Source organism: Bison bison, unplaced genomic scaffold (genome assembly GCF_000754665.1).
Source record: "Bison bison bison isolate TAMUID 2011002044 unplaced genomic scaffold, Bison_UMD1.0 scf7180017864370, whole genome shotgun sequence".
Classification (NCBI taxonomy): Eukaryota; Metazoa; Chordata; class Mammalia; order Artiodactyla; family Bovidae; genus Bison; species Bison bison.
Window position 1 is genome coordinate 1861602 of NW_011494942.1, and position 12393 is coordinate 1873994.

Sequence of the window (12393 nt, forward strand, 5' to 3'; positions counted from 1 at the left end):
TACAAGGTATGCATCAGTGGGCTTTATGCCGGGCTTGTGCCTGGCTTCCTAAAAGCAGAACAGCTATAACCTTTTATATTCATGACCAAGTAGAATTCAATGTATCTTTGAGATATAGCCTGTCTTTATTAGGAAACACAGATTAAGCAGAGAATATTTTTTCACTGATGCAAAAAGGGAAGCAAATATAGTTCATGGAAGGTATTTTTAAAAATTTTTGTTGAGCTTTCACACTCAATTCTAATCTTTTTAATATTCAAAAATCAGGCATTATCTCCCCATTGTCTTTGCCACCATTAAAGTTTCAGAATAAATGAAGAGTACTGGGGGGATGGTGTTTTACAGCAAACAGGAGAGAGGTGACAGTTTTCTTTGTGACATTTTAGTTGCTTCATTGCACTTACAGCAAAGAAGATAACCACGAGTGAAATAAAAAGCAGAGTGTGTAAATCCTAGCAGTTAGTCACATAATCAACATATTTACAAGCATTAAAGGCTATTCTTTACTGTCACTTATAAGCAGCAGTAAAGTCAGCACAGATATTTCATAGAAACTGAAGGTTTGCATCATATTTGGCTAAAGCTAAGGCAACACAGAGAGAATTGAAGGTACAAGAAGGAAAATATCTCATTACATCTGTTAAGGATTAAGAGATTATAACTGTTTAGACAATACTTAGAAGTGCAATATTGATGAAATCCTTATTGAAAAGTAGAATTATAATAGGAGTCTTAAAGGAAAGAAAAAATAAGAAATATGATAAAATATATTTTTATTAAGGGAGTATCTAATAGAGGGTAAAGTGTGCCACGCTTAGTCACTCAGTAATGTCCGACTCTTTGCACCCCCATGGACTGTAGCCCACCAGGCTCCTCTGTTCATAGGGATTCTCCAGGCAAGAATGCTGGAGTGGGTTGCCATTCCCTCCTCCAGGGGATATTGCCAACCCAGGGATCAAACCCAGGTCTCCAGTACTGCAGGCGGATTCTTTACCCTCTGAGCCATCAGGGAAGCCCAATAGAGGGTAAAGTATAAATATATAAATATTAAGAGAATAGTGTCACTTTGAAAAATGGAGACAAGGGATGATGTATATTTGTGACAAAAATTAGGCTCAGAATGTTTCAAGTACAAGGTCTTTAATTAAGAATAAAGAATTTGTTCAGATGTTAGTGCTTCACAATATAGCTTTATATAGTATTTTTAATAGTATTTTGAGATGGTTTCACATTATTCTTCTCTTAATTCCTTTTGGCAATTAAGTTGGGAGGCCAAATTCATTTATTTCGCTGCTGTCATATTAAAAGAAGAAGTTCAAATGCTGGTTTTCCTGGAATTGTAACTGTTAATGCCAGCGATAGCCACCAGCAATTGGTGTGATAGTCACGTAGGTATCTTTCATTAAAGTGAGCTTTAAAAGGCAAGAACACATCCTTCTTTTGGCACGAGCACGTCTCTCAGGATAACATCCAACCTGACTTGATAATAACAAGTTATTGGATTAAGAGGTCTGCCAGGTCAATTGTTCCAATTCGCCCAGCACTGATAATCTGCTTTTCAAAAGCCAACTTCAAGTAGAAAGCTACTGCTTTTTTTTTTTTTTTTAAACTACAGTGGATACTCTTTACAATTAATTTCAAGTTAGAAAAAAATTTCTCATTTTCCTTGAGGCATTTTAACTCTATTGATGAAATCCAGAAAGGGATGTCGTTTTGTTCTTGGTTGGGGGACGGGAAGGAGGAGCAGGACGTGGACAAATTCTTTAGTCTAGGGTCTCTCATCCTGGCAGTGACGTGGTCCCCTCTCCCTTCCTCCATCTGGGAAGACATTTGGTAATGTCTGGAGACATTTTAGTTGTATCAGCTGGGTGGAGGGTGGGAGTAGGTGAGCTGCTATCAGCATTCAGTGAGTGGCCACCAGGGATGCTGCTAAAAATTCTAAGTTGCATGTGACAGCGCCCCCAGCAAAGAAAGATCTGACTCCAAAGTTTCCAAAGTGCTAATGGTGCACTCTGTTCTAAAAACTCAAAACCTGTTCTGTTCCTTGGTTTTCTCATCTGAAAAAATTCGAGAGCACTGTTATTGCTGTTGCAAAGATGAACTTAGTACATGGAAAGTAACTAGAATAGGAGCACCTTTGAAATGTTTACAGAAGTTGTGAGAGTATCAACATTATTGTCTCACAAATGGATCACTGATTTAATATTTTTTGCACTACATAATTTAATTTCAGATATTAAACTGGAAGTTGTATATGTGAATTATTCTCAACTTTACGTCTTTTGTTAGTTTTTATACAAGAATAGAGTAGCTCTATTGGTACTTGGTTGAACTAAGTTTCCATCTTTTGCTTCCTAGATTTAAATTCTGAATTAGAAGTCAAACATAAGAAATAAATAATAAAGGTTTCTTCCTAAAAGAAATTCAAAGACAAGAAATGAGTAACTCAGTGTAGTGTTTCAGGCAAACTAAATTATTTAGGCTGCACAAGTTAAATTTTGTTTTAAAAGTCGACCTATTTTTTACATTCCACAGCCTTCTGGAACAATTCCACAGCCTTTTGGAACAATTCCACAGCAAACAGAAAGTGTCAGAATGTTCTCAGTGTTATCTTTCACAAATCACAGTACCTAAAATAACAAAAGATGTCATAGAATAAATAGTACCTCCTATAGCTCTTTACAGTAGAAAAAAAAAGTCACTGTACAAATATGACCCTATTGTACAACTATATTTTAGTTTTTAGTGTACTTTCCCTGATATAAACAATACACTTTTTTCATATTTTTCTCTCAGAAATTAAAATCCAGCAATAGTCTTGTGAATAAAAGATCTCAAATCAATAGATGCCGTGATAGAAATCATCACTGTATGCAAAATCAGGAAGTGGCTCAAGTGCAGGGAGGAAAATCAAATTTCATTCCAGGGGCTGAATTAACTAAACACTTTTCTAGCCAAAGCTGTGTAATTTAAATTTAATTCACTATGTTTGGAACTATCTCCCTATGACATGCTGTTGAAGAGAGGTATAAGAAACTCAAATATGTCACATTAATCAATTCTATTCTTCAATATACTTTTCCCTGATGTTTATAACCTTTCCCAGAAAAGAGACGACCTGCTGAAGAAGACAGAATACTGATCAAGCAAAGGCACTGTCTTTTCATAACCATACATTTAGATAAGTGTCCCTAACTGTGTATTTAACCACTCATAGGTCAAAGCGCATGCTGGTCTTCCTTAATTCAGAGTGGTCTGGATATTTTTATGGCCAACGTCTGTGCTTGTTCAAAATGTCTGCTAAAACTACTTTATGTTTATTTACCTTTAGGGAAAAAAAGACTTGTACACAATTCAAGAATTAAAGGCACTGAAACTTAATTCACATGTTTTATGGATCAATACCAACATAGTATAGGGGAGGAAAATGTACTCAGAATGGGAGGAAAAGGAAGTTTTTAATGAATAGTAAGACATTAGAAAACTCAGGAGGTGGCTTATTTTTAGTTTATTTTACATACTAAATCAACATTAATTTATTTAATGTTCAGAGTTATTAGGTAGTGACCATTCAGTGGGTTAGAAAGTAGAGAAACACTGATGTATTTTTGTTCTGCAGAGAGACTTTTTGCCTATCACCACATTTAATGATGGAATTTGTGGCATATTTACTTTTTGAATATAGCACAATTGCATATCTGTGTGGTAAGAAGATATGATGAGAGGATAGATAAACTTAGTCTGTAATATTATATCCTTGCTCAGAATAGCATTGCTAGACTTTATCCCTCATGGTAAACAGTTTTGCTGAAGACTGAAACATTCTAATGGAAACACCTACAAGAAAACTCTACCAGGACAAATCTACTTTGTAAGGAAAGGAGCACACTTAAACTGTGGAAAGACGTCCACTGTGAATTTGATACCCACAAAGAAATTCTTGATTTACTCTGAAATTTCAATTGAAACTATTTCTAAACAGCACCAGTAGGGGACGTCGCTGCTGGTTCAGTGGCTAAGACTCCGTGCTCCCAACACAGGAGGCATGTTTATAGTTTTGATCCCTGGTCAGGGAACTAAGATCCCACATGCCATGCAGTGTGTGGCCAGGGGAGGGGAAACAAACAAAACAAAACACAGGAGCAGTCTATTCAGCTATACATCCAAATACAACATAAAAGATAGTTGTCTTGAGCAACGGTGCGCCCTCATTGTAACAGTGTTCAGTCTCATCTCTTAGACTTATCAACTTAGACTAAGCTGCCTGAGACAGCTGATTGAGTGCAGTGCCACCTAACATGTGATGTATTTGACTAATTGATGGACACTTGTTCTGGCTGATACTTCTGTTTACATGAAGCTGCTCAGGAAGGAAGAGAACATTCATATCTGCCTTTCAGCACTGAATCTGATAGTTTTCCCTATCAGATTTATCACTAGGTGAACTTTCCAGAAAAAAAAAAGCCAGGATTCACAACTAGCAACACAAACTCCTCAAACTAGGTCTGAACCATTGCACTGATAATCTACCTGGCAAGAAGTTTTAGGTGGGGGAAGTTAGAGTTTTCACCAAAGGAGAAAAAGTGCAAATAAAATAAAATAAAGACAAAAAAACCCAATTGTAAGACATATATAGAATTCCCAAACAATATGATCAAATCAAACCACTAAAGAAATATATCAAATTGGTAATTTTAGTTAATCCTATTTAAAATGTAGAAGGACTTTACAAACTTTGCATATTCCATCATCTCAGTGAAGCTTTGGTTCTTATTTTTCATTTGTTTCTTTGAGTAGCAGATGCCACATAAAGATATCAATCCCACGCTCAGTAATCTAATAAAAGTAATAATAATAATCTGAGATCCAATACGTGAAGGATCCATTTTAGCTCTAGCACATGAGTAACAAAGAAAATGATCAATTGCTGCTAAGTCGCATCAGTCGTGTCTGACTCTGTGTGACCCCATAGACGGCAGCCCACCAGGCTCTGCTGTCCCTGGAATTCTCCAGGCAAGAACACTGGAGTGGGTTGCCATTTCCTTCTCCAATGCATGAAAGTGAAAAGTGAAAGTGAAGTCGCTCAGGCATGTCTGACTCAGCGACCCCATGGACTGCAGCCTACCAGGCTCCCCCATCCATGGGATTTTCCAGGCAAGAGTTCTGGAGTGGGGTGCCATTGCCTTCTCCGGAAGATCAATTAGTCACCAACAAATTAGTCACTCATCTGGGCACAGCATTTTCTGATGGGCACAAAATATTGTTACTACCTGAGAGAGTTTAAGTTGTGATTCCTAGCTGCAAATAATTGATTATGCCCATTCTACTCTAAAACATAGGAACAATTCACTCATTAATAGAAACAACAACAATCAAACTAATAGCTTATTTTGATTGAAATGTAAGAGTGCCCCCATCTCTATTACTTCATTAAATATTTACCAACAACACGCTTATGCAGAATGCAGGTGAAGGTACTATTACTCTGAGTGTTACAGTTAAGTGCCAAAAAAATACCTGTTTGTAGACTTATTCACCCAATTTTAATGTTTGAACATTGGCATTCGTGAATATTTAGGGAAAAACTGAAATATCCTTGAAAACAGCCAGCTTTCACATTTTTTAAATTTTTTTCCCTCAATTGATGCTTTAGGTTATTATAAAAAGTGACCGTAAATCAGCTGTCTTCTTGGAAATGACAGACTTGAAAACCATTCGATTTTCTTCAGAATTTCTTGGCTGTTTAAAATGTATGCAATGGTTTCAGAACAGTGCAAGCAAACTGGATAGAAAAACTTACCATATAAAGATATCACGAACGCCTTACTCATTCTAACATGCATTTTTATATGCATTTGATACTGGTCATCCTAACAGGAAAAACTCTAAAGGGGAAGACAGGGATGTGGAAAGAATGCTATAGAAAAATGAACTTATGAGAGAAAGAAATGAACTGAATCCCTGCTTAATGAAACAAAAAATTTATATTTTAGCAAAGTTATGCAAAAGAGTGTTAGTTGCTCAGTTGTGTCTGACTCAGTGTGACCCCATGGACTGTAGCCGACTAGGCTCTTCTGTCCGTGGGATTCTCCAGGCAAGAATACTGGAGTGGATTGCCATGCCCTCCTCCAGGGGATCTTCCCAACCCAGGAACTGAACCTGGGTCTCCTGCATTGCAGGCAGCTCCTTTACCCTCTGAGCCACCAGGGAAGTCCCTGCAAAATAAAAACCTGGTATCAGGAAGTTTGAAATTAATCTTTTAAATAAAAAAATAATTTTTATCTTTCTTTAAGATACTGATGACCTCTACGCTCATTTCCATTTTAAGCCAGAGCAAGTAGGAGCATTAGCCAAAGGAAAAGTTAAAAGGAAAGTTTAAATTTTCAGAAACGAGTTGGAATAATCTATTCTCTTGGATGCCCATGAATTAGAATTTGGGAGTGTAAGACCTCCAAAGAATGCTGGTAGTGGAGTGGAGGTGCTGAAAGGGAAACTAGAATATGCATGTGATTAAACACGCATTTCCTCTTGGTTTGCTTTGGTTTTGAACAGAGACCTTTCTGGAATGGATTTGGACATTTCCAAATTAAATAAATAATGGCAGATGTTTACAGTGTAAATCTATGCTTCCAGCTGTGTCAGTGTCAATCTTTAGTCTAACTATTATGACTGAATAGACTAATTAGTTACACAGGTTGAACTGAAAATCTTTACTGGTAATGAGGCCAAAACAGTTTATAATTGTAAAAAGCCTATGATGGATAGTTTCAACAACATGTCCCCCAAACCCAAGTTTAATGGAATCATGCTTTAGTCAAGCAGTTGGACTGAGTCAGACCCTAGTGATCATTAGTCCAAGTTCTTGATTTTACATATTAGGAAACTGAAGCTAGAAAACGAAGTCTCTTTGTTTGATCCCAATTATACTGCAAATGAATAGCAAGACTATGAGATAATTCTGACTCTCAGTAGATTATGACGGACTCTCATTCCAGGTGATTTCTATCCTTCCACTCATTACTCATCCAGTTATCTACTCATTTATCCATCCATCTTAAACCATTTTGTTTTTTAAAGGGTTTGATGTGATTAAAAAGATATAAAATGAAATAAATTTAAAGTAAATTAACAGGTGGCAAAGGAAAGCATTGGATTTTATATAAGTAACCACTAAACGTATCATAAAGAAAGCCCACAGGAGTACTAGGAGACATATCTACAGCTATTGCATCACTTGATATGGCAGCACATGAAGTGGCACTAAAAAAGGAATAAAATGAATTCTGGAGTTTAACTGTTTACTCCACTTACAAAAATTCAAATATTTATAGAACAATATTTCTGAAGGAAATGGCAACCCACTCCAGTGTTCTTGCCTGGAGAATCCCAGGGACGGGGGAGCCTGGTGGGCTGCCGTCTATGGGGTCGCACAGAGTCGGACACGACTGAAGCGACTTAGCAGCAGCAGCATTGCTCTGAAATGGAGTAAACCCAGAAAAGTTCTTTACTTGTGTTAATCTTTTCTTAACTTACTTTTTTAAAGACTTTAAAGATCTGGACTCTCACCTCTGCATATAAATGCATAACTAAATACTTTGGGAAAGAAAGAAAATGTAGATTATTGAAACTTTTCCTATTTTACCCCTTGACTTAGAACATTGCAGGCCACACTGGCTACAAAATTAACTCAATGGACCCTTTGTCTCTCTTCTCATTAATCCACTGATAAAAACTTCCAAAGTCTCTCTTATTAACTTCTGTTTTCAAAACATAAGTGGTAATGAGCTATTTATCTTTGTCTCTCTCACATAACCATTATTAGGGTTTTGTCATATTATCTCATTACATCTTAGGAATAAATAAGTGGAAGTGACCATTTGTTAATAATACTGGTTGCTTCTCCAGTTGCAATCTAAATATGTATTCACTGATCAGGACAGTCTCATTTACATCATACCCCTAGAATTGGAGGTTTGAAGTCAAGGTAAAGAAGGAGCCACAGGCAGCTAGTCATCCAGAACACTTCTTCCCTGCAGGGCAGGACCATGAGAAAAGTTCCCTTGATAGAGCTTAACCTGGAAATAAATGAGAACTTCCATCCCACACAATCCTTGAAGTATGCGACAGCAAGAAATAGGGATGTGGTTGGAAATAATGTTGATATAATTGACAGCTTTTTGACCCATTTGTTGTATATCTGCAAGGTTCTATACCAATATCTTACCTAGTATCTGAGCAGCATCTCTATGAGCGCTTCTAGCAGAGTGATTAAGAGTGAACGTGATCTGGCTTAAATGTTAAGATGTTATTGTGTTCATGAACTAAGAAGATGGAGTCCTTGCTGGTTATAGTTAAACTGGACCTCCAAGCTTCCAAATTTGACTATTTCACTCCTTGTGATGCGTACTTACTTTGGTTCCTTGTACATGTTTGGAATATGTTACTGTTGAACCACTTCAGTTTACTTCGCTGCATGCTGATCAATAATATAAAATACATATAAAGTCTTGATCTGGGTTTTATAAGTAGTATTACCATCTTGAAAAGGTTTCTGTGTTTGCAACAGTACATAAGAATATGTACATTATATACATAAATATATATGTGTATATGTATTATATATACATGTGGAAAAATGTATATACGATAATTTGTATATGACAAAATAACTTCTCCATCTCATAGGGATATTATGGGGATCCATTTTGAAATGTGTGAAAGCACTTTATAAATATGAAAGTTCTCACAAGCAATGTTTATATGCCATTATTACAACTAATACATAATTATTTTTTTTCCTCACATGACAATATGAAGAACTGTTCTGAGGAGTGCTTAAGGAAGGCAGCCAAATATCCACTTAACTGAATATATTTCATTTTCATGTCACAAAATCCTTTTGTCCCCTCAGTTATTCGAATAAGATCTGTATCTCTCACTCCAAATGGCCCTTCATATAAAGGCTGCTAATTCTTGGGAAGATCCCTTTTATATAGGGATGTCATTTACTTCAGCACCGCTTGCTGAGTACACATGCTTCAATCTCACTGGTAACCTACAAGATGGGCAGTGCCAGTACACATCCCGTTCTGTCATCTCTTCTTCTCCAGGTCAGAGCTTTGAGGGAGTTACTGTACAGATGCAGGGCTATCGGAGTTCCCTTGAAACTCTCCTTCTCATTCACTTTTCTGGGACTTAGAAGATTGTGACAATTGAGTTGACTCTGACTCATGCCCTATTATGTCTAGAGCAAATAAATGAACAGAAAGTAAGAAAGAGAGATCACTTAGCAATACTGCTAATTAAAGGAGAGACAGAGAAACAGAGACAGAAGGAGAAGAAATAGGGAGGGGAGCTGAGGGGAGAAGAAAAAAGAGACTCATTCTAAGTGCGATACTTGCATCACAATGCTTCTTATTGTGGTGGTTGTATCAGTGTTTATAGTTGTGATGTTGCCCTTGGTCACGTTCCTTAGATGCATTAAAAATATGAGGATTAACTTTTATAAGACACTGAACAATACTTTCTTAGTGCATTAGAACAGTAGAGGTATGTGCCTTTCCAACTTGTTTTTAAATCTAAAAGTTTTTGAACTGCCTAGCTATATGTTTTATCTTATTTCATATATTTCTGTGGGACAGGATTTTTTTTCTATGATTATAGCCCTTGAACACCTATTACATTTGTCACATGTCAATAGAGTAGATTTAAAATGTCATCACCATTGACTGTAATGGTAATGATGGATAGCAAAACATCAACTCATATACCTTAAACAATTTTGTTAATTATACCTCAATAAAGATGGAAAAAAAATCTTATCATACTCTAAAATTGGCTTCTTTAACCACCTGCAATTTCAATATCAGCACTTGATGAAAATAATTATGATTGTGAAAATAGAATGAATGAAGTTGAGTGAAGAATTCATCTTTAAAAATAGAAGAAATATTATATGTGACACTTGAATTGGTAGAATCATTTGAAATAGTCTTTTCCTGATGGTCATCCTCTCTAAGCTCGCTATACCTGAGTGTATTTTTGTCACAATTGCTTATTTATAACAGCTCATTAAATCTCAAAATAAGAGTGAGAAAGTATAGATTATTTTCCAGGAGTATAACTCCTAAGAGTGGGAGATGAGAATTGTGGCAAAAATCACACTTTTTGAAAGATTTTATCTGCCTTCTACCATCTCTAGAAGTGACAATGAAACTTTATAACTGGTTTTTACATTATACCTCATGGCTGGAGATTTATGGTAGAGAAATAGCAAAAAGTGACATTATCTTTAACTGTAAAGAGAAAATGACTGAAAGTTAGAAGGAAAGAAAAGCTAAAAACGTCTTGCAATAAGTTGGTCTGCCTGCTTTTATGAAGCATCTCCGCTCCTTTGAGAAAGCAATAAGATATAGCCTGCTTTAAAGAAAGGTGAGAAAAAAAAAATGACAGCTATTCTGCTTTTTTTTTCCTATATAATATTTCCCCAACTCAGTCTCCCCTGCACTCTGTTTCAGTAGTCTTACCCTGTGAATACTTTCATTAGATTACAAAGAAGCTATGCCTTTAGAATGTTTTCCTTCAAATTCCAGCTACAGAATGTAACTTCTGTCTTTTTCCTGAAATAAATCACATAAACATGGCTGAGACCAGCCATCAGATAAGTGATCATAGGATGCACTCTTGAAATTTATATTGTTTGATAGATTTTACCATACACTCACTTATTCACTAATTCATTCATCCATTCACAATCATTTACTGAATACCTTTGATTAATAAGAGCTTAAGCAAAGGAGGAATATAATATGGAACCAGATTTCCCTGCCTAGAATTGTTTGGAGAACTTCAGGTGTATGAGCAGAAAATCTCTCTTTGACCCTTGAGCATGGAAGCGGCATGAGTGTCAGAGCTAAATTGACTAGGCTGAAATTGTAACTCCACCACTTATTAGCTACATGATGTTGAGCAAGTTATCTAGCTTCTTTAGGTTTCTTGCTGTAAAAATGACATTATTTACACCAGTTTTGCAGAATTTTTATGAGGATGAAATTCTCTAGGGCTAGATAGGCAAGCTGTTTAGCACAGGGGTTGGCACTTAGAAGATGTTATTGAGAGTATTTACTACGTAAATAGTAAAGCAGGCCCTGTATACATTCTTGCTTTGTTCTCCCTTTAATATTGAGAGAAAGTTTATTCCTAGCCCTGCTGCTGCTAAGTCATGTCAGTCCTGTCCGACTCTGTGTGACCCCATGGACTGCAGCCTACCAGGATCCTCCGTCCATTGGATTTTCCAGGCAAGAGTACTGGAGTGGGGTGCCATTGTCTTCTCCGATTCCTAGCCCTGGATTCCTACAAACTTCAGACACAGGCATCCCTTTCACAAACTAAGTACAATTTCCTGGCTTAAAAACACATATCTGTGTTTAAACCTCCTATAAACAGAGTAAATTACGTAACTGAATTGAGAGCTCTTTTTAAAACACCTCAAAAAATATCATAATATTGCCAGTGTATTGAAAAGCCCAGGGGCTTCTCTTTTCTTCTCCCTAGCTGCATGATGTAACCAAGCATTTGTCAAATGCTACTGTTTCAGAGTCTGGGAACTCTTTGAGTTATTTTTTTCCAGTTCCCTTAGGGTAAAGAGAGGGAAACTCTAAGTGGGCACAGTCAGATGTGCAGTGGCAAATAACTGCACCATTAGTGAGTGGTAAATTACCTGCCAGCCAATTCAGGAGACATGGGTTTCATCCCTGGGTCGGGAGGATCCCCTGGAGAAGGAAATGGCTACTCACTCCAGTATTCTTGCCTGGAGGATCCCATGGACAGAAGGAGCCCATCAGGCTACAATCTGTGGGGTCCCAAAAAGAGTTGGACGCAACTTAGGGACTAAACAACAAATTTTATTTAGTTTTGCCATAAATGACCCCTTGGATCACAATAAACTGTGGAAAATTCTGAAAGAGATGGGAATACCAGACCACCTGATCTGCCTCTTGAGAAATTTGTATGCAGGTCAGGAAGCAACAGTTAGAACTGGACATGGAACAACAGACTGGTTCCAAATAGGAAAAGGAGTACGTCAAGGCTGTATATTGTCACCCTGCTTATTTAACTTATATGCAGAGTACATCATGAGAAACGCTGGGCTGGAGGAAGCACAAGCTGGAGTCAAGATTGCCGGGAGAAATATCACTAACCTCAGACATGCAGATGACACCACCCTATGGCAGAAAGTGAAGAGGAACTAAAAAGCCTCTTGATGAAGTGAAAGAGGAGAGTGAAAAACTTGGCTTAAAGCTCAACATTCAGAAAACAAAGATCATGGCATCTGGTCCCATCACTTCATGGGAAATAGATGGGGAAACAGTAGAAACAGTGTCAGACTTTATT

The 12393-nt window shown here is 37.0% G+C and overlaps 1 protein-coding gene across 15 annotated transcripts in view; it reads right to left on the reverse strand.

Moving 5' to 3' along the window:
- NRXN1 (neurexin 1) overlaps nucleotides 1-12393 on the reverse strand; it is a 1228156-nt gene that overhangs the window by 34088 nt on the left and 1181675 nt on the right. The window lies entirely within an intron of this gene.